This window comes from Lycorma delicatula, chromosome 8 (assembly GCF_047948215.1).
Source record: "Lycorma delicatula isolate Av1 chromosome 8, ASM4794821v1, whole genome shotgun sequence".
Taxonomy (NCBI): domain Eukaryota; kingdom Metazoa; phylum Arthropoda; class Insecta; order Hemiptera; family Fulgoridae; genus Lycorma; species Lycorma delicatula.
In genome coordinates this window covers 50,518,282-50,541,177 of record NC_134462.1, presented here as the reverse complement: position 1 = coordinate 50,541,177, position 22,896 = coordinate 50,518,282, and the positions used below count along the sequence as shown (strand labels likewise).

Genomic DNA, 22,896 nt, shown 5'->3' with positions numbered 1-22,896 from the left:
AATTGATTCTAATATATTATTTGATAGATATTATATTCTCATAATTGAATTTTATTTATTTTTATATTTTAATTCTAAATTATTTAATAAAATGGCGGATATATTTAAATAAATTGACTTGTATTTGTGTAAAAAAAAATTTATGAAATTAATCACTATTTTACACTTTCGGATAAGAAAGCTTCGATTATGGAACGCTTTAATCCTCCTGAAGATGGCGAAATAGCCGAAAACGTTTGACGGAATTAATTAATATATTATTCAGCAGATTTTAATATTATATTTAAATTAAATTATATTTTACCAAAGGTTCCATGTTTGCAAACCTTTTAATTTTTACAAAATCATAACATCTTCAGTTAAGTTGTTCTATTTCATTTTTAATAATAAAAGTTGATTTCTTTCTTTTGTTTTTTACAGCCTTTAATACATAAAATTTCTCAGAATTAAATTCTTTACAGGATTTGTTAATAAATTTTACGTATTAAAGTCTTTTAACAAAGTTATTGTACTTCAAACTTAAACAAACGTGGTTTTCGCCACCGAATCTTTCTGTTTTACGTTGGATATCATGTAAACCACCCGAGATACAGTTCTGTGACCTGTTTCATTCAATTTTTCAGGGGAAAAAACATAAGAAACCATCAAATTTACCTCTTATATAACACCTTAAAAACTTCAGTATGACCTCATTTCATCGGAAGAACTGAAATCTGGGCGAAATCTTTCGCTAGTTGTAACTCGATAGCAAAACGTTTTCGAATATATGTTTGTATGAACATTCTCCTTATTTTAATCACTAGAATCAATTTCCAAATTATTTCCCTTTCCTCCTGAACAACCCTGTAAATCTCGGTTGTAATCACAATACGTATTTCATTAAAAATATCGAAAATGTTCATTTTAATTATCTAACGTCCCATTAAATCTATCTTAAATATGAAAAAAGAAGGAATCAAATAGACAACTTTTGTTATCATCAGTTTTACTAGCAATTCTATAAAATAAATAATAAAACTATAATCTGTAAATATAAAATGTTTATATAAAAAAGGTGAAAAATAGTATTCTTTTTTTAATTCTGTTAATAGTATCTATAGTAACGCTCATCGTTGCCAAGATATTAACAAACATAAAAAGTGCGGGACGGTTCGCTACAACATAATTACCCTGGAACGCCAGTTACCTGATTTTATCTTTTCAAAACCGAATCCGGATAACTGGAAAATTAAAAACGGTTCATCATACGTACTGAGCCTATCATTGTAATGTTTAATGTGATAAAAAAAGACAAGAATATAGACCATAAAATTACGGTAATAGAATAAAACTTAATGATATTTAATAATCAAAACACACCTTCAAAACTACTATTTCTTCTATAAAAAAAAATCTGTAATCTGAACTTGCTTTAATGTTCATTTTCTTTTATGAGCTGCAAGGTATTATTTTAAACAAAGAATCATCATTCTTTTTGACGTTCCAACCCATCCATAGCGATAAGGCAAACATTCGTGAGATTTTTCGTATTACGGAAATAAATGCAAGTCACATTACATCATAGTTCATGCTTGACCAAGTAATGTGTTTTGATCAATCTGTTCAGAAATAATTTTATCATTAGTTTAACAAAGGCCTAAATTTTTTATGTTTTTTGTTGTATAAATTGCCAAAAAGTCAATTAAAAAATTCAATAAAAAAAGATTGATAAAATTATATTTTCTGTTGAATCAAATCTTTATTTGAATAGTATTTAAAATTTTTTAAGTTGTGTATATTTTTTAAATATTTTTTTTTAAATTGGCTATTACTTTTTTTTTAAATTCAGAAACTGCTTACATCCAAGAATTAAGCAGTCCGGATAGTTAAACATTAGAAAAATTAAAGTTAGGATAATCTGCATGACATTCTTATCTCCAAATTTCTTAAACTAGCAGACTCGTCCCGGCTTCGCCCGCGCTATAAGGGTTACTTGCGTTTCCCGCCGCGGTTACGGGATTTTAGCCGGTCCGGGCGCTCTTCACTTACCCTTCCCTTCTAGCCAGGGGGAACTTGTGAGAATAATAAAGATATGGTTACTTGATAGCGCTATGGCGCCATATGATTACTTGCGTTTCCCGTCCCGATTAGGGATGTTTAGCTGGTCAAGGCTGGCTTCAATTGCCCTTCCCGTATAACCAGGGGGTTCTGCACCCTGGAATTCCTGTATTCATTAAACTAATAAAAAAAACCATGAAAAACTATAACTCACTTAAAAAAAAAAAACCATAACAATATATATAAGTAAATAACCTAAAACTTCTTTTTCTAAATTTAATGTAAGTCATCTATGTCGATTGTCATTGTCTATGTCGATCTTTGTCTATGTCAATATCGACTTCTTCAGACAGTTACTATTAAATCTTTCTAAATATCTCAACCCCAGCACCACCTAGCGGGTCCTATTTCGCAGAAATATTTATTTTCACGTAACTAATGTATGTTCTGAATATGAGCCAAATCAGACCTACAATTTTTCGAAGTATCTCGACCCCAGCGCCACTTAACGGGTCCAAACTAATTCAGAAACCTTCGCAGGCGTACGCACCAAAGTTTCATCGTGATCAGATGAATGGTATAGGAACGCAAACGAGACAAACAAATAAACATTCATTTTTATATATATAGTAGATTATCGGTATTGTAATTATTAGTAGATTTGATAATTAGAAGAACGTTAAAAATCAGATGGGTGAATAAAGTGACAAATGAAGAGGTGTTGCGGCAAACTGATGAAGAAAGAAGCATTTGGAAAAATACAGTTAAAAGAAGAGACAGACTTATAGACCACATATCAAGGCATCCTGGAATAATCGCTTTGATATTGGAGAGACAGGTAGAGGGGAAAAAATTGTTCAGACCGGCAACGCTTGGAATATGTAAAACAAATGATTAGGGATGTACGATATAGGGGGTGTACTGAAATGTAACGTCTGACAATAGTTAGGGAATCCTGGAGCTGCATCAAACCAGTCAAATGAAAATTAAATGAATACAATTTAGCATACATAAAAACTAATAAAAGGGGCTTTTAAAAAATAAATAAATAGGACATCGTAGATTCAACATAATGAAATTACGTAACGAAAATTACAAATTTTCAGACGTGAAAAATTTAGTAGACATTATTTTGTAGTCGACATTTTTTTTTAACTCCGAGACCACCGTTAGGTATTGCTTCAGAGTTTGAGATGAATGAAAATTTTTGTAGCTTGTGAAATGCCATGCCTGACCGGGATTAGAACCCCGGACCTCAGAATGAAAGGCGGAGACGCTACCACTCGTGCCACGGAGACCAGCAGTAGAAAAAATCTTGAAAAAAATAAAATGTGGCAGATTTTAATTAGGTATAAAATTACAAAAGAAAAGAATTTAACATTTTAGAAAAAAAAGCAATTAAAATTTTTTTTTAAATTAATTTTCATTTGCCTTTAAATAGATGTCTAATAAATTTACCTCTTAATTTGAACTTCAAGAATTATAATCTGGCTTAATTTTACAGAAGGCGCAAAAATCAGGGTAAAATCACGCCGATCTCCGTGGCGGAGTAGTAGCGTCTCGGTCTTTCATCCGGAGGTGCCGGATTCGAATCTTGGTAAGACATGGCATTTTTCATACCCTAAGATTCATATAGCGTATTTCATAAGCTTGATTTCATTCCTATATACCACACACAAGCTTCAAGCTTATGTGACGCTATACCATCAAGCAAAAAAAAAAACGAATTTTTCCGAACCTATGTTTATTTGAATTTTATTTCTTTATTTTCACCAATTGAACATGTTATGAAAGTTGTTACATTCTTGGTGAATTTATACACACGCGCGCCGCGCGCGCGCACATACACACACACACACACACACACACACACACACACATATATATATATATATATATATATATATATATATATAAATTCATCGAACTTTATCAACCTAAGTACAGAACAATAAATAAAGTAGAATGACACTTACCTTATTTTATCAGACATGCAGAAACGTTTTCGCAAATTTCTCGCATCCTCATTGTAATGCATTTTTTAAATTCGCGAAAACGTTTCTATACAAATGATAAAATAAGGTAAGTAACATCCTACTTTACTTATTTTTCTGTACTTAGGTTGATCAAGTTCTTTAAATTTGTATACTAGTGCAGAGGGAAATGATTCATATATATATATATATATATATATATATATATATATATATATATATGGATTAAATGAACACAACTGAAACTTTGATAAAACATTACAAAGTGAACATTACGGAACTTCACAAAATTTTACCTTTCCCTTTTAACCTTTCTCCGTTTCCCCTTTACCCTTTCACCCCTTTCCTTTTTCCTATTTTCAATTTCACCATATTCCCTTGATGTTCCCTTTTCCTCACTCTTCCCCCTTCCTTTTTCCTTTCCTTTTTTATGCTTTCTCCTTTACATTTACTTTCCCGTTTTCCCCTTTTACCTTTTTCCATTTTTCCCTTTCTCCCTTTTTTCCCGCGCGTAAATCGGTAAACAGTAGTTTTTTAGTCTATAACAGACACACATACCGGAAACATTGAAATGGAATCGTATAATATTTAGTATAGCGCGTGTTGCTTTTACGTCCAGCAGGTAACACTGTTTTCAAAAAAAGCATGTTTTTACCTGTCACAGGTGTGACATCTTAAGTATATAAATAGTAGGTATATAAAAATACGAGCGTATTCGAACGTAACGTTTTGTCAAAATTTCAAAGCAATCGGTGAAGAACTTTCGAATAGTTAAGATTTTGAACAAATGAACATTTACACACAAGCGAGCGTGCGCGCATACACACACGAGTACATAATTTTTCTAATATATTCTAATACTCGGACTGTATTGAAGTAACGGAAATCTTTATTTTTTATATATTTTACGATTAATTTTATTTCTCAACATTTTTTATCACGCTTAAATTAGTCTACTTTAAAAATTATGTATCCTGCTATTGCCTAATTAAAGTTTTTTATTTTTTATACTTTGTTTATTTTAAATAAAATTACATTAAAGTATTTAAAAAGCTGCTTTTTCCAAAGCAAAATTTTATCAAGTTATATATAATCAACTCGTATTAAAATTTTAATATTTGGATCATCATATCTGAAGTTGTAATGTAATTTTAATAATATATTATTACTACTATTGTTAAAATTGGGACATCCTTGTAAATTTTTAAATCACAATTTGTTTTTTAAGCAAAAATATGAGCTAAGTCTTCTGTTAGTCATAATTTGAAATAAAACTTTCTCTTTTCTATATTTATAAAATATTTTTCTTTAATTTTCTTCAGTAAAGCATATTCCTCATTAGTTTGAAATAATACAGTGATTCTGTGTATACGAACTCATTTTATAAGTTATATTTAAAATAATAAAACTTCAATGTCTGTCAGACTTGTTATTTTTCAAACGTTACAGATCATAAATTAGAGGAATGAGACAGTTATAATTGGTCATAAGCCAGTATTTTATATTTTTATATTTACAATTATTTTTGCTGATTCACCTTGATGTTTGATAAACAATCAAAATGCTCTTTTAATTTCATATAATACAAATCTTATACAAATAGTTTTAAACTTTCCAGTTTAAATATTTGTTCTTTGAAGTTTATATAATTTTTAAAGCAAAATAATTCTAAATATAGTGATTTTTTGGTTTAGCATGAAACAAAATATTCTTGTTTCAAAGGAGAAATAATATAATCTTTCAGTAGAAAATGTTAACAACTACACTGACTATACACTCTCAGTGGTTGTCTCCGTGGTAGTCAGTGGTTGTACACTGAGTATAATTCTCTATAATAATGGTAACATAAATCACTTTGCTTCCACTAGATGTATTGATTGAGAGATACTAGCTTTAAAAATAATTTTCAACAGAACTAATGCGTTAAAAAAGCTATTAACTACACTACAGGGGTCGTTCATAAATAACTTAACACATTTTTTGACAACATTGGACCAACCTCCTCTTTAGTAAATTTATGTTACATTTTCTACAATCTTTTATAATGTGCAAAGATTAAAAAAATAAAAACTCTCCCAGTGACATTACTGAACCACCCAAACATTAGTAGGCATACAGAATTTGAAAATACAATCTACACCATCCCTTAATAAAATTGATGATTTACTTTTTCTTTTGCCAGTTTACTTATATTACTATTAGAAAAAGATTTTTTGAATGTTCCAGAAAAATCCACTTCTGTTTTTTATGTATTCAAATTCTCCCGGGATTGCTGTTTAAAATTACCTTATACAAAATTTACGGTAATTTGTATTCCATTAAAAAAAAATTGTTTTTATCATATTTTTTTTCTGATAAAAAACTGTAGATATGATCTACGTCTGACGATCTGGTATAAATAAGTGAAAATGGTTTGAACCAATGAATAATATAATCATAGTAAAGTATTTACTTCCCACCTTTCTTTCTTTTTTCCCAATTTAGCCTCCGGTAACTACCGTTTAGATAATACTTCAGAAGATTATATGTATGAGTGCAATCGAGGTGTAGTCTTGTACATTCTCAGTTCGACCATTCCTGAGATGTGTGGTTAATTGAAACCCAACCACCAAAGAACACCGGTATCCACGATCTAGTATTCAAATGCGTCTAAAAATAACTGGCTTTACTAGGACTTGAATGCTGGAACTCTGGACTTTCAAATCAGCTGATTTGGTTAGTCGCGTTCACCACTAGACCAACCCGGTGGGTCATTTACTTCCCACCTGACGTCATAAATTTTTTTTTTTAATTTATCAAATCCGACGCTGTCAGAAGAATTTTAACATGGAGAAACGCATAATATTAACATAGATGGGTCGTTGAATTTATACTATTTAGTGTCACGGATTTTAAAAAATGTATTTTTTATAAGGAATTCATTGTATTATGGTATATATGAGACTGTAAGCTCTTTCAATATTACCTAGTGTTTAAGTTTTTAAACCGTTAAAATACTGGTTTAAAGGCAGTCTTTAAAACCGCATTCTATGAGTTAACTAAGCGAGAAAAAAATTAGAAGATAGTACGAAAAAGAACAGGATTTTGATGAATCCACAGAATATGTATCTGATGAATAATTTCAATTTTTCGTAAATTTAACTTGAGGTAGTTTTCTAAAATGCTGTTGCAGATAGTTAACAGTCTATTTCAATTTTTATTCAGGACCCTCCTTAATACGGCTGGGTAATTGTATTTTAAGATATATCCACCGGCCGGGAAAGTAAAATTTGATTCAAATCCGACTTCATCTCCTTTTTTTTAACTTTTTTTTAATTTAAATATATTTATTTATTTATTAATAATTATTAACATCTGATTTTAACGAAAATTTTACAATAAGTAATAATTTAATAATAACAATAAAAATATAAAAAAATGAAAAAATATCAGAAGTTATTAATAAAATAAAATGTTATGTACTTTTCATTTTAAAAATGCGTGATGTAATTTAATAGACGTACAAAGAAGTCATCTGGTTCGACATCAGATTTTTTTTAACTCACCACTGTGATTCACTCCGTAAACGCGTATGAAAAACATACCAATACAAAATTATCATAACCTGAGATTGAGGTTATTTTTTTTCTTGACCTTAAATTGAACGTAACAGAGGAACGACTCAACCAAGCTTCATCAAATTTTCACATGCACACCTTGAAATACACTACAATAGCATAACTAAATTTCAATAAAATTGATGTAGTAGTTACGGAGATTTTCAAGTCACAAATTTTATACATTAGCCTATATATATATTTACCTCAAAATGTAAAGTAAATTTATTTTCACTCCCAAACCCACCTATTTTTTTCGGAAAGTCGGTAAAAAAATTGAATTACTTTCAAACGTTAGGAATGATTCATTCCATTATGACACTAATAATAAATCATATTAAAAATAATAGTGGAATTTTCCTTCGTTTTCTTTTTTTATCTTATGATATTACATTATTAATTAATGAATCATGGTTTATTTATAGTAAAATGACCTTAAAAACAATCAAGTCATTATTCGACTAATAAAATTAAAGCATATAAAAATGTAAAATAGGTTTATATATAATTTTAAAAAATTAACTCGTTTTCACTGTCACACGATCCGTCCTCCATACAATTCATCTTTAGTCAGAGGACCTTTCTGTGAGAACTGAAATTTTATGAACAAAACAAAAAAAAACTTTATCGCTTCCTGTTATAATTAGATTATTAAATTATGATGAAAGATGAGAAATTAACTACATAATAGTGTATAAGCATTAACAAAATAAATTTTGTTGTAGTACTTTAAGAAGGTTGTAAAGATGTACTACTACATGAAAAAAACATTTGATTCTCATATTAAAGAATAATTAAATGGTCGTAAAAATTTTTACAAAACGTAGCTAACTAATTATCGAACATAAATATTTAATAGTAAAAAATTAGTTGACCGTACGTAAATTATCATTAAAATTTTATGCATCATTTAATTTTTAAATAAAAAATTATAGAACTCTTTAAAGTAATAAGAGATAATACAATAATATTAGTACTTTAAAATAAAAATAGACATTTTTTATTTAGAACAAAAAATTAATATTAAATATTACAAAAAAAGAACATCTCATAGATATTTTACAAGTATCACAACATATTACGCCTATTAATCTACGGTATTTTATTCCTACTAGAAAAAATACGCTGATTTTTGCGTATTCCATAATAAATAATATTTACTTAATATATAAATTCTATATACTATACATATTACACATGCTACATATATTATTACATACTGTATCCAATAATATGTAAATACAAAGTTAACACATATTAAGTTAATATTATTTTTTTAAATCTCACTAATGGCGCCCTGGTTTCAATTAAAGCAGCTGTTTGAATTGTTGCCCTGAATTTTTACCGAATTAATACTTGAAAATTAAAGCTCCAAACTGGGCAACACGTTTTATACATTTATCTTTGAAAAATCCCCGAATGAATAGAGGCAAAATACAAAATATACTTTTTTCAACGGAAGGTATACATTAGTTGGTTATTTTTTGCTCTCTGCCTGTAAAATATTTGAGGTAGAAGAAGCACTAATCAGAGCTGTGTACAAGTACATCTGCTATATTTCGGTAGGCTTGGCATAGCAATGACCATCATTATGACTTACTGAACAGGATGTACTGGCGCCGTTCCGGTACTGCATTTTGGGAAAAATAAAAAATTGTACTTAAAATCTGGCCAACTTTCTATTTTAGCATTAAGTGTGCATTAATATATTTTTTAATGAAAAATAATATCAGTTCCTTAAATCGTGAGTGAAAAAAGTTCATTATTAAACTTTTTTGATATTAAGATTATTTGGTTTGATCCTAACCCTCACTTTACTTTTATTTTTATTGATATGTTGTTAAAAAATTATTATGAGCTGATAACAAAGAACTAAATTAAAAAAGAATGACCTGACCTCGCCAAAGATGTTCCTTGTTTTGGATATTCATAGGTAAATGTCGACGAAATAAGTCAGTAAAAATCTAATTCACAAAAAAATTAAACGTTTAACATGTAAAAGATAATTTTTATTTCACATCGAAATGAATATTCATTTTTTCATAAAATTGTTACGTAACCAGCCGCCTGTGGCGGTGGACCGTATTCCACTTTCCCCCGTGTTGCCCTTTTCAGGGGCACGGGATAATACAAGGTTTACTTATTTACAGCCAGTTTACGGAAAGGCAGTACTTCCTTTTTCCTGTTTAGCCTCCGGTAATTACCGTCTAGATAATACTTCAGAGGATGAATGAGGATGATATGTATGAGTGTAAATGAAGTGTAGTCTTGTACAGTCTCAGTTCGACCTTTCCTGAGATGTGTCATTAATTGAAACCCAACCACCAAAGAACAATGGTATCTACGATCTAGTACTCAAATAACTGACTTTACTAGGTTACGGAAGGTAGGATAAAAAAGAAAAGAATAAATAAAAATGAAGATCGTCCCGCTAAAACGGACTGGAATCGGACTCGACCGAGTCCAACCGAAATGCAGTAATGAAGACAGGCCGAGTGAAGAAGAAAGTTTTCTAACTTTATCACATGGTCAGCCCCGGTTTACAATTTCTCCTCGGTCTAAAGGATCGGAATGCCAAAATAAACAAAATAAATAAATATCCGCCCGATAATAGAAAGACAAAGCAGCAAAAGACCTTTGTTCGGGTCCTACGATTAGAGGGAGATACAAATTCTTCCGCTATCCTTGCATTCCGTTCCAAAATCAACCGTTCCGGTATTGGAAAATTTACGAATGAACTCTGCTGAAGAAGGTAACAGGAAATCGCTTCATTCCTTCTTTTCAGAAAAAGCCTGTGATGGGATATTAATTATCTTGAAAAAATATAAAATGTAGACATAAAAAAATCCCTTTCGATACACCGGAAAGCGGAAGTTTCAACAGGTGCTAATTAGGAGGAGATAAAAAAGATTTTCACCTTAAAGTTAAGAAAAACTTCAAATTTACTCAATACAACAATAGTTGCATGTGAAAAAAAAGTTTCACATGTTTAGCATACAAGCTTCATTCGGGAGAGCGGCCGTGTCCGAACACGGCCATCTCCGGGACATCTGCCGAGAAGACCGTACTCCACAGGGTATAAGAAAACGGCCTCATGCCGTATTAAACGAACCACCGTGAAGAGGCAGTACGAGAGTTAAAAAATGACAAACCAGGCTTAGAGCCTCTATATCGCGTAACCTATAAATGGAAACAGCGCGAAAATTCCGGCCGCGAAAGTGACCGTTTTCGCAATTAAATTTTGTTAGAACTATAAAAGGCTAGACAACACCCGACACCGTCCCACGAAGAGACCACAATTTCATTTAGTCAGCATATGTGACTCCCTCTGGAAAACGGGGCGCATTTCTTCCTCCAAATAACTAGGGCTCCGGTAGGCGCACTCCTGCTAGCCCACAGGTGCTGGTACCGAAAGGACTTCAGCGGATGGACTGAAGGGGAATCACGCCGGGATTACTAGGCTCAAAAGCTTAGTCTTTCACGGTCAGAAACAGAAAATAAATTTCACGATCATCCATACGGATAGGAACGCAAATTACCAAATCCGTCTATAAATAAAACTTAAAATTTATAATCGCTACTAAATAATCGATAAATCCGCCCGATAATAGAAAGATACAGCAGCAAGGGACATTGTACAGGCTCTGTACAATGTCTGTACAGGGAGAAATATTGAAACTCCCGCCATTCTTGCGTTCCGTTTTAAGCTCCATCTTACAATTCCAGGAAATGTTTGATCATCCTTTGCCGTAAGGGTTGGTCATATCAAAAATTGTTACAGACAAAAATTTTAGGTAATGTTTAAAGGACTAACCACCACTTTAAATCGATTAGATACTGTGCCTATTAACGGAGTTATGAGTTTTTGTCTTCGAAACCCCATTTTTTCCATCCCCTGGGCCAATGGTTGGTGATATCAAAAAGCTATACTTAAATAAGTATAGGTCCTTATCCAAAGAATAGTAGAAACTTTAAACGAATTCGATATTTTATCTAATAAGAAAGCTATAGCGATATTTTGTTTTTTTCGAAAAAGCCCCCCCATTTCCACTCACCATGGTCCGATTTTACCCATTAACGAACTCCAACGAGATTTTGGGTCGTTATATTTTATGTATCAATTTGAAAGTGATTAACGCAAAATTACGGCAGTTATCGTGTCTACAAGAAAGTGTGAAATACTTTCGAACTGATGGTGGTTTTGGGATCTGGGAGATGTGAAATGTCGAAATTTTCCGGAAGTAGTCGAATCATGGTACTCATTACAATAAATAGATTTCTTATGAAATCTACCTAAAAATAAGGTAAAAAGAATCCTGGAATTTATTCATATCAAAAAAAAATAAAATTATTAATATTCTTATTAAACTGAATTAATTTATCGAATACATTATTTATTCACCATTGTTAAATTCAAAATTATATATATACGCTTAAATAGGCCTCCCGCTTAGCTTAGATAACGCTCATAAAAAATTCATTAATATCAATAAAAGAAAAGTATCAAGTATATTTTACTTGTTTTAATCTGACTGTCATCTTATAGTAGGACAGATTCATTGTAATACATACGATGAACAATGTTTAAAATCATTCAATTCTTTTCTTTAACAAAAATCATCGGTAATAACTAATGAAAAAAATTTCAAATCAGATTCAATCAAAAGTTAATTAGATGCATCTTTGTATTCCATCTTTTAGTTTATTTTATTTTATTTTTTTCTGTCACATACATGTTAAAAATTGTGACAAGATACGTTGAACAGTTCATCGTATTCAATCTATAATGACAAATAAGGTATATAAATAATCAGTCAGATCGATTTCTTGTAACTGGTTTAATACTGACCATTACATTGATGTTTTTGTTTAGATTCATCGCTTGAATTGTATATTTGAATTCCCGATTTCATTATTTTGAAACAGGAAATTTATTGAAGAACAAATATAAATAACTACTTTCAAAAAAGTCGATGTCAAAGATGCCAGTTCATACATAGATTTTATCGTTAATTCTTATTATATTTTGTTAATATCAAAAACAAATGTTATAAAATAAAAACATAAGATAATTATCAAAAACAGATTTTATTACATCTCTAAAGCAATTTTATTGTTAAATAGATATATCAGAGAATAAATTAAGAAAGATGGTTATCTAATCGATTTTAAAAGGCAAATATTCAGCTTTGTTTATGTAATTAGTAATCAGATTATTAATTAAGAGTATATTTTTACTTTACTTTAAGTCGAACGACTTTAAGTCGTTTGTTCCTTTGTCTTAAAATAGTTCAGTAGCTCTAAAATGAATTTCTTCATGCAATAGAGCAGATACTCATGTGTTCGAATTTTTCCGTAGTCAAATTTCTCACCATCACTGCACCTACGCATTATCACTTCAACACTCAGAAATCCTCACCGCAGTTCTTAATAAAATTGCATTCTTCGATAACTAGTATCCAATAAGTAGTTTCTGTTTAGTTCAAATTTTACACAATTTTACACAACAAACATCCATCGTTTGTTTCCACAAATATACTAAAAATGTTTTTGTACGGATTTTCAACGTAAGTGTTTTCTAAACACCTGTTCCCAGATCTTAAAAGAAGATTATCAATAAGATAGTTGTACATGTTATGTCTAGTGTCTGTTTCTTCTTCTTCTTCTTGTCAGTCAAAGGATAAATCTTTTGGACCGGTGATAGTATTAAGCAAAACTTATAATAACTTGAGCTTGTAAAATAATTATAATAACTTGAGCTTATACGAGTAATAACATGTTCTGTATTAATGAAAGCCTTACAACAAAACTTAATGAAACCTAACAAAACTTAACCTACGCTTCGCTCGCTAACCTTGACTAGCAAACAAAGGTTAGCGAGCGTAGGTTGAGATTGGTTAAATATATTTATAATTTCCCTGAAAATATTAATACCAACTGATTTGGAAGAGAAAATTGAAAGCAGTGACTGTCGGATTCCGAAAAAGTACCATATATATATATACGAATAATGTAAACAATTATGTTAAATCTATTTTCCTAAATTAGATCTATAATAAATACAAAAATAAACTATTTTATGAAATAGATTCCATTTACGAATTTTTTGAGGCAAATTGTTAAAAAAATATTTTTGTAAAACAGCAACTATTTATGAAATTATATTAAATTAAATATAAAATAATCTTTTTGATAACTATCTATAGAATTTTTTAAGTACCGGCACAAAAAGAAATTAAAAAAAACACAGAAACAGCTAAAACTATTTGATAACATAGACGCACATGAACACACATAACAAAAAGAAAACCACAAGTCGCTAGAAATTCCATCTGGTGAAGAAAATAATATATAGCTTATACACTAATGTCATTTATTTAACATAAGAAATCAATTAGCACTCTTAAAACCTTCCACCTGTTCTCTTAATATTTCCAACTACGTAAACAAAATTAATTTTTAAAAAACCTTTTGCCAGTCCAAAAATCAAAACACCTTGATGATTTTACTTTCCAGACCTCAATAAAATCTCTTTCCATCTATTTTTTTATTTGAATAACACCAAAGTAACTTCCAGAATTTTAACAATTCTAAAACAAGATTTTCTTAAAAATATATTACCTTTTTGTAAGATTTAAAGTTGACTTTCTCAAAAATGGTTAGACGATACAGATAAAATTTTATATCTTTTGTTATGTGTATTAACAAAACTTTTGCCGATGTTTTTTAAAACTATTCGCTGTTTTCACAAAGTTATTGAAGAATTATCAGTTTAAATTATATTTTGTTATTTTATAATAATTTTACAATAAAAAGATTATTTAAGAAATTCTGCTTAAAAAGGTTAGATATGAAGACCCACAGTGGAATGGCATCAGAAAGATGAATCAAAGAAAGTTTACAGATCTTTCTAACATTATGTTTTTTAAAAATACTACAATGTTATAAAACAATCCACAAAATCATTAATAATATTTTTGCATTCTTAAAAAATGCTTACTTTGAAAATTTAAATTACAGAAAAAATTTTTGTAATATAAATTTAAAGTATGTTTATATTTTAGCATCTCACTCCAATTTTCATAAAATATTGAAAAAAAAAACTTCTTTAGTTTACAACTCGATTTTATTGGATGGCACTTTAGAAATGCTGTTTTTAGGGCCCTCATTATGATATTTAAAATTTTTAATATTAAAATCTATTTTATTAAAATAATTATCGAAATCTATCTGAAAAAAATATCAGCATGAGTGGATACCGTATGTATTTAAGTATTCATACAAGAACTTCCAGTAACGTTACACATTATTTAAAACTATCCTAAAAGTTATTTACTTTCAAGAATTTTCATTTTTTTATATAATACTTCCCATTATTACACTAAGTGAGCTGAAGGTTTGCCCCTGACTTTGTCAACCGAACTGTCGATTTGCTTTGGCGGGGCGGCGAGCGGGGTTTGTTGTACTATCTAACCAGATAACATCATGCAATTACTATAACATGATACAACTGCATATAAAATATAAACATAACAGTACCACACCACTAGTACACTAGACCCAGCAATAGACAAACCTTTTAGCTCATATATTGCACCTACCTACATTAGTGACAAATTACTTGTCAAATATTTTCGAATATGTTTCATTACACATTTTTTTCTTTAAATATAAATTCACCCTTATTCAATATTTAACCATTTTGTCTAAGAAATAACACTTATTTTTTAAAGAATAATAAACCTACATGATATTATAAACCTTGATCTTTTATGTTAACAAATTTTTTTCATCATCAATCCACGACCAAAATACTAATAATAGTAAAGAGAAAGGAATATATATGCAAATCTTCAACAGTTTATCACATTAGGTTTTAATAATAGATTAATTTTCAAGCTTCTAGAACTTTTGTAAAATTTACCGTATAGATGGAGTTCACAAGATAAAAAATTCCTTTCGGCACGCCGGAAGGTGGAGCAATATCTCACCGGGGAAAAATAGGGATAGACGAACTCGGATTGTACGAGCTCGTATCAAATATTATTTTCTATGTTTTACGGACACTACCGTTTTCTTATTAGACTACAAACTATTGCTAAATTTATCAACCTTGCCTTTTAAGGAAGCTATGATTATTTTTGTCCTTGAAACTCCATTTTTTCCACCCCTTGACCCTTATCCAAAGAATAGAAGGAACTTTAAATGAATTCCACATTTTATTTAATAAGAACGTTACAGATATTTTGTTTTTTTTTCGAAAAAGCCCCTATTTCCAACCCCATGGTCCGATTTTACCTATTAACGAACTCGACTGAGAGTTTTGGTCGTTATATTTTATGTATCAATTTGAAAGTGATTGGTACAAAATTACGGTAGTTATCGTCTCCACAAGAAAGTGAAATACATATATATATATACTTTTGGACTGACAATGGTTTTGGGATCTATGAGACGTAAAACGCAAAGATATGTCGAAATTTTCCGGAAGTCGAATTATCGAACCCATTGCAATAGCTAGCTTTCTTATGAAATCTACTAAAAGAGAGGAATCTTTAAATTACTGGATATTTATGATATTTTTAAAATTGGGCAAGGTAGAAGAATTATTTGTAAAATTCTACTCGACATTATGACTTGAAAAAAGCTATGGAAGTATCGCTTAACCGTACAAAATCGTAGTTAAGTAAAGAAAAAAAATAGTAAATAGACTAAAGAAACTACCCTCGATATTTTACAATTTTCATAGAACGATCAGTTAAAGTTTTAAAAACATCTACAAAGAATTAAGGCGATTAATATAATCTAAAATTAGAAAAGATTGTAAGTAAATTGAATAAGATGAATGTATGGATTAGTATACATAGACTTACAAGGAGGGAAATTGATAAAAAATAAATCAGGAATCTATAAATATTAAAATATTTATAATCCAAAAAATAATTTGCATAAAAATTAAACTAATTACACTAGACTAGACCATTAGCCAAAGTAAAACACGTATAGTAATAACTCAATTTAATGTTTCAGTTTATTTTTGGGGTGTAAATAAAAATAATTGTTATATTACGTAATTTTTTTCCCAAACTACAGACTACAACTCATCTTAATTTATTTGTACATTAGAATTAAAGTACACATTCAATATATCATAAAAGATAAAAACGTTAATATAATTATTAGTTGGGTTTACAACGTAAACAACTTGAACAAAAAAAGTGGTATGTTTATATCTGAAGATATAATGTTGTAATTAGAGATGTAATTGCTACCTAGCCGAGTTACTTCGTATAGTAGTACAATATACACTCGATTATTAAGTACAGTAAATCAACAAGCCATGGTTAGTCATGTTATTATTATACATGTACGAGCATGGTTTAACGAAATGAACCCGGTCGGATACTTTACTTATCATAGATTATGTAGCTAAATCTATCGAGCAGATTATACCGAGAACAATATGTATTTATAACACAGACCAACAATAAAATAATAATAATAATGCAATATTGAATTTATTTTAATTCACATTTATGTTATGTAATATCATCATATAGCTATATCAACATTTTATAAATTTATGATACAAAAAAGGTTCACAGATCAGTGATTAATATTACAAAAAAATGTTCATGAAAATAGCATAAAACAAATAAAGAGTTGAGTTATACTAAGCGGTTATTAAAATAAATCAGAAAACAAAATTTCGTTTAAAAAATTTTAAACTTAGATGAACATTTAAATTGTTAAGCAATCATCATAATTAGACATTAACGATGATTAAACAATTTAAAATATTTTATTTAATGTCATACTACTTTTTTAATAAATTATTTAATGTTTAAATAACTATCTGTGGGTTATTTTAACTTTAAAAAATTTATTAAAGTAAATATTTAAAATTAAAAAACACGACACGAAAGAAAATGGTGACAAACATTGCTCTTTAATTACGCTTAATCACTAATATAGGATAATTAAATAGCGTGCGGCTGACAATCGGTTCAGCCGTTGAGCAAATACGGTGGAACAACATACACTCAAATACATTACACTCCTTTTTGGTGGTAGTAGTGTAAAAACACCAGTAAGATAACTTCAGACTTACAAGATACGAGGTTTCCGAATCGTTAAAAATGAAGCGTTGAGATACGAGTTATTTAAAAACTACTCAATCACAGCGAAAAGTTTCGGTTTTCCGATTTCAATGGAAATATCCATTTTGACCATCCTTGAATCCATTTTGACTAGTTTCGGGATGACGTCTGTAGGTACGTACGTATGACGAATCTCGCATAACACAAAAACGATTAGCCGTAGAATGTTGAAATTCGGACTGTTGTAACATCTAGTTGAGAACCTTCCCTTTTTATTGCAATCGACTTGACCAAAAATGTCCAAAAAAGACCAAAATCCAAAAAATTGGATTTTTGACTTTATTTAACTACAGTAATAAGCCCTCATTGAGAGTTTTTCAACGATATATCGTAAGTAGCACTTATTTTCATTGGTTCCAGAATTAGAGCCGAATAAAATTTTTAATTAATGAATTATTTGGATCTTACGAGGGAAAGGCACATGGGTTAGAATCCAATCTCATATAAATATAATTTTTAACTTTTTTTTTAATTTAAATATATTGATTTATTAATAATTATTAACCTCTGATTATAAAAAAAAATTACAATAAAATAATTTAATAATAATAAAAACAAAAAAAAAATCAGAATTTATTAGTGAAATAAAATTTTATGTACTTTATGTACACATTGTGGTATCCACCACAATGCAATAGTGTAACTGTCCACTTGGACGACTTGGAGAAATGAACCACCACATGACTTCATTGTATGCTTATTAAACTACATATACAATTTTTTGCTGCACTTCATTTAAATTTATTTCATTTGAAAGTGAGATACAAACCTCCAAGTGGACAGTTACACAATTGCATTGTGGTGGATACCACATCACTTTTTTTGTGGTGTCCGTATCAGCATTTTATATATTAATTCTGTTTCACGTCGTTGAAATAATGATGTGGTGTAAGTGAGAACGTGCCAGATTTGTAATCATGCACACATTGGTTCGAATCAGATTTCATATACAATTTTTTTATTTTATTTTAAATATACTGATCTGTAAAAAGTTTTGAATTAAATGAAAAGTACCTAAAATTTTATTTCACTAATAATTTCTGATTTTTTCCTTGTGTTTTATTTTTCATGTCTCACTTTCAAATGAAATGAATTTAGATGAAGTACAGTGTGTAATTTAATAGACGTACAATGAAGTCATGTGGTGGTTCATATCAGATTTTTTAAATGTATAATATATATATATATATATATATATATATATATATATATATATCGTTGAACTGCTACGGTCGAACATACATACATATTTATACACTCTAAATATATTACACTCCTTTTTGGGGCAGTCGTGTAAATAGTATGACATTAAATAATATGTGTAAAAGAATGTATAAATTAGAGGTGTCTTAATATTCTAATTATGTACCATACTATAATATTACCATACTATAAAATAAACAGAGCCCTCAAAAAATGTCTAATTTCAGCTTTAAATGAATTTTTTTTTACTGTAATATCGTTAAAAATGAAATTAAACACGTAAAACATAGCATGATGTATTTAAACGGAAAAGGAAAATAATACGAGTTTGTTTCTATATTTAATACAAAGATCTCGATTCACTTAGTCGATATTTTACCCATACATTTCATTTCATCATTTGAAACAAATTTGTATGCGTAAGAAATAGAAAACACCTATTAAAAATTATGATGCATACAAATGTTTTTAGAGTAGAAAGTGTAAAGTAAATACATATAAATTACAATCTAAAAAGGTTATACTTATCCATGCAATTACTTTAACCGTGTCTAAAAACATACCGATGAGTTTTACTTCATTTAAAACAAATCAATGATTAGATCATAACAAACATCGGTTATATTAAACGCAAATATACCAATGCAGTACTAATTAGGCAGTTCTAAAAACATTAATTTCATTGGCAATAGGTAGAGCAGTGAGCAGGAGGCTGTGTCCGTACACACCTGGACATTCAAACAAATGTTCGTGGAACAGAATAAATTAATTGCATTCCAAATTAGTATACTGAGTCGACATATTCACATTAAGTACTTAAAACTAAACTAGATATTAAATAAAATCCTGTGATTTTATTTTCCATTAATTTACTATAGCAGGCATTAAAATAAATTGAACTGCAATTAATTCTGCAATACTAACTTGTATAATAGTACATTTATTTTAAATAGCTTTGCTTTAGTTTATTATATTTATTTTACCATACGTATGTTTTGCACAATATCAATTTATTTCATACATTGATTTTTAAAAACCAAGTCATTTAAATTTACTTAATTTTAAGTTATTAAATACATATTGAATAAGAATAACACGAAGTTATTGCAAAAAATGAAATATGATTTATCGTAATGTAGGATAATGTAGTTGCACCATTGCGAAACAATATACATAACTGAACAATAAATTCAATAAACACACTATGTTTCACATATCTACCGTTTTTTTTTCCTGCCTCTGGAAATCACCGTCAGGAATTACTTCAGAGGATGATATGTGTGAGTGCAAGTGAAGTGTAGTCTTGTACAGTCTCAGGTTGACCATTCCTGAAGTGTGTGTGGTTAATCGAAACCTAACCACCAAAGAACACCGGTATCCACGATCTAGTATTCAAATGATAAATAACTGCCTTTACTAGGATTTGAACGTTGGAACTCTCGACTTCGAAATCAGCTGATTTGTAAAAACGCGTTAGCCACTAGACCAACCCGGTGGGTTCACATGTCATGTACGGAGTCTCCAACTGATCATCGAAGCTGGGCGTACCAGTCCTCACAGCTGAGGCTGTCCAATGCTCCCCCCCCCCCCCGATAGAAGATCCTTCTCCACTCCTCATCATCATTAGCTCGAAGCGCCGTCTGGTAAAAGAGGCTGAACGTATCCCTGAACGCGGAATCCTTGCACTAACCCTATATTCCTCCAATTCAGGGCACTGAAATAAGGTCACACATCTTTTTTTTTTTGTTTCCTGTTTAGCCTCCAGGAATTTCGTTCAGGTATTACTTCAAAGGATGATATGTATGAGTGTAAATGAAGTGTAGTCTTGTACAGTCTCAGTTCGACCATTCCTGAGATGTGTAGTTAATTGAAACCCAACCACCAAAAAACACCTGTATCCACGATACACATCTACCTTTTCTTTTTCCTGTTTAGCCTCCGGTAACTACCGTTTTAGATAATACTTCAGAGGATGAGCGAGGATGATATGTATGAGTGTGAATGAAGTGTAGTCTTGTACATTCTCAGTTCGACCATACCTGAGATATGTGGTTAATTGAAACCCAACCACCAAAGAACACCGGTATCCACGATCTAGTATTCGTGTAAAAATAATACACATCTACCTTTTTTTTTTTTTTTTTTTTCTTATTAAACACCCCAAGGCAACCAGCCTCCGCCCGTTAGGACATAGCATGGTCACCTTGCAGTGTCGTGGCAGCAGTCTCTGCCCCCCTTATCTGCCTCCTGCCGGAGGATCTCCCACCGGGGTCCCCAAAGCCTCTTCGGGGTGAGCCAACCACCTCGTGCGGGCAGCTAACTCCCCCCTCCTCAATGGGGCTACCCTCCCCGTCCCTATCCTACCTGTAGCCGGCACGCCTTCCGCGTACCGCTACCCCCACGCGTTCCTCTCATACCTGAGGGTCCTTAGTGCCATCATCGGGGAGCTCCGACTCCATTATGTGGGGCCAGAACACCCTAGGCAGTAAGGCTACCTCCCTGGTCCCTAATCGTCGCCACGAATACACATCTACCTATCTCACTTAAACTTCACGTCATTATTTTCTCAACGTACAAATGTGTAGAACACCCTATACAAATTTCATATTACCAACTTTAATCAACATCGTTGTAACATAACAATTGAACTTGAATTCACTTGGCAACCCGTCTGTAACTGATTAGTAAAATTGATGACCAGTTTATACACAATAGGACTACGTTATAAATTGGCCATCCGGAGATAGCTGTTATACTCACGTTATAGATTAACCGCGTTATTTCAAAGATAAAGTGATAAAAAAAAATATCCCAATTGAGATATCATTGAAATATAATTCAAATATTACCAAATGTTACAGTCAAAAATGAGAATATTATGGGATAAAATAAAATTTGCAAATATAAAAATATAGTGCTCATTACGTTTTTTGCCGTTTTAACATTTTTGTAACTGAATTTCATTTTCACATTGTTTTTTTTCGGAACGGTAAACTATAGTAATTATATAACTTTTTAAGCAACTTTAATCCCTTCTAGCCTAATTGAAAATATAGTATTGTAGTTACTGATTTCAAAATCACGTTGTACTATTTTGAATTCAAAATACCGAAATAGTACATTATGGTACTATAATGATAGGTATTAATGCACGAGTCCGAAGTAAGTTACTACACGAGCCTTGGACAGTATCGTAAACTTCACAAGGTGCATAATTGGCCATTATAAAGAGTTGCATATCGTATTTTTTCTACGGCCGGGAAAATATTGAAATTATTGGTGTCAATAAATGATATAATACATTGTTTACGGTATTTTTTTTTTTTTTTTTACTTTCTCAAAATAGACATTAAACAATGCATTTCTGTGGCAATAGGTTATTAGTAATAAGTTCTGTCTTTTCTTTATTATCGATCGCATTTCTTACACAGAATCCGAAATAATTAACAAAAGAATAAACAGTGTAATAAAAACCTTAATTACCTATTAATGTACTTTCAAATTAACCTCTGCTTGCTAACTATTAAATCCGATTAAAAACAGAGTAAAATAATCTGATGCGACATAACATGACTTCCTTGTACGCCAGTTAAATTATTTAAAAAAATGAAAAGTACATAAAATTTTATTTTATTTCATTATTGATGTACTTTCATATTTTTTTTTATTACTATTATAGAATCGTTATTTATTGTAATTTTGTTTTTACAATCGGAGGTAAATAATTATTAATAAATCAATATATTTAAGTTAAGAAAAAAAAGTTAAAAGAAAAGTAGAAGAAATCGGATTCGAACCGATGTAGTGTGCCTTGCTTTTCTAAGAATCGAATATTTCATTAATTAAAATTTTATTTGGTTCTGGAACCAATGAAAATAAGTACCACTTATGATAGATATATATATA

The 22,896-nt window shown here is 30.2% G+C and overlaps 1 protein-coding gene across 3 annotated transcripts in view; it reads left to right on the top strand.

Annotated features, from left to right (window-relative positions):
- LOC142329286 (uncharacterized) overlaps window positions 1-22,896 on the top strand; it is a 365,502-nt gene that overhangs the window by 146,103 nt on the left and 196,503 nt on the right. Inside the window, exon 1 of one of the 3 annotated variants that reach the window (XM_075373731.1) lies at window positions 3,542-3,634. The exons of the other annotated variants lie outside the window; for them this stretch is intronic. The gene's annotated coding sequence lies outside the window, so the exon portion shown is untranslated. Of the gene's footprint in view, window positions 1-3,541; window positions 3,635-22,896 lie in introns of those variants that run through there. 3 annotated transcript variants of the gene reach the window in all.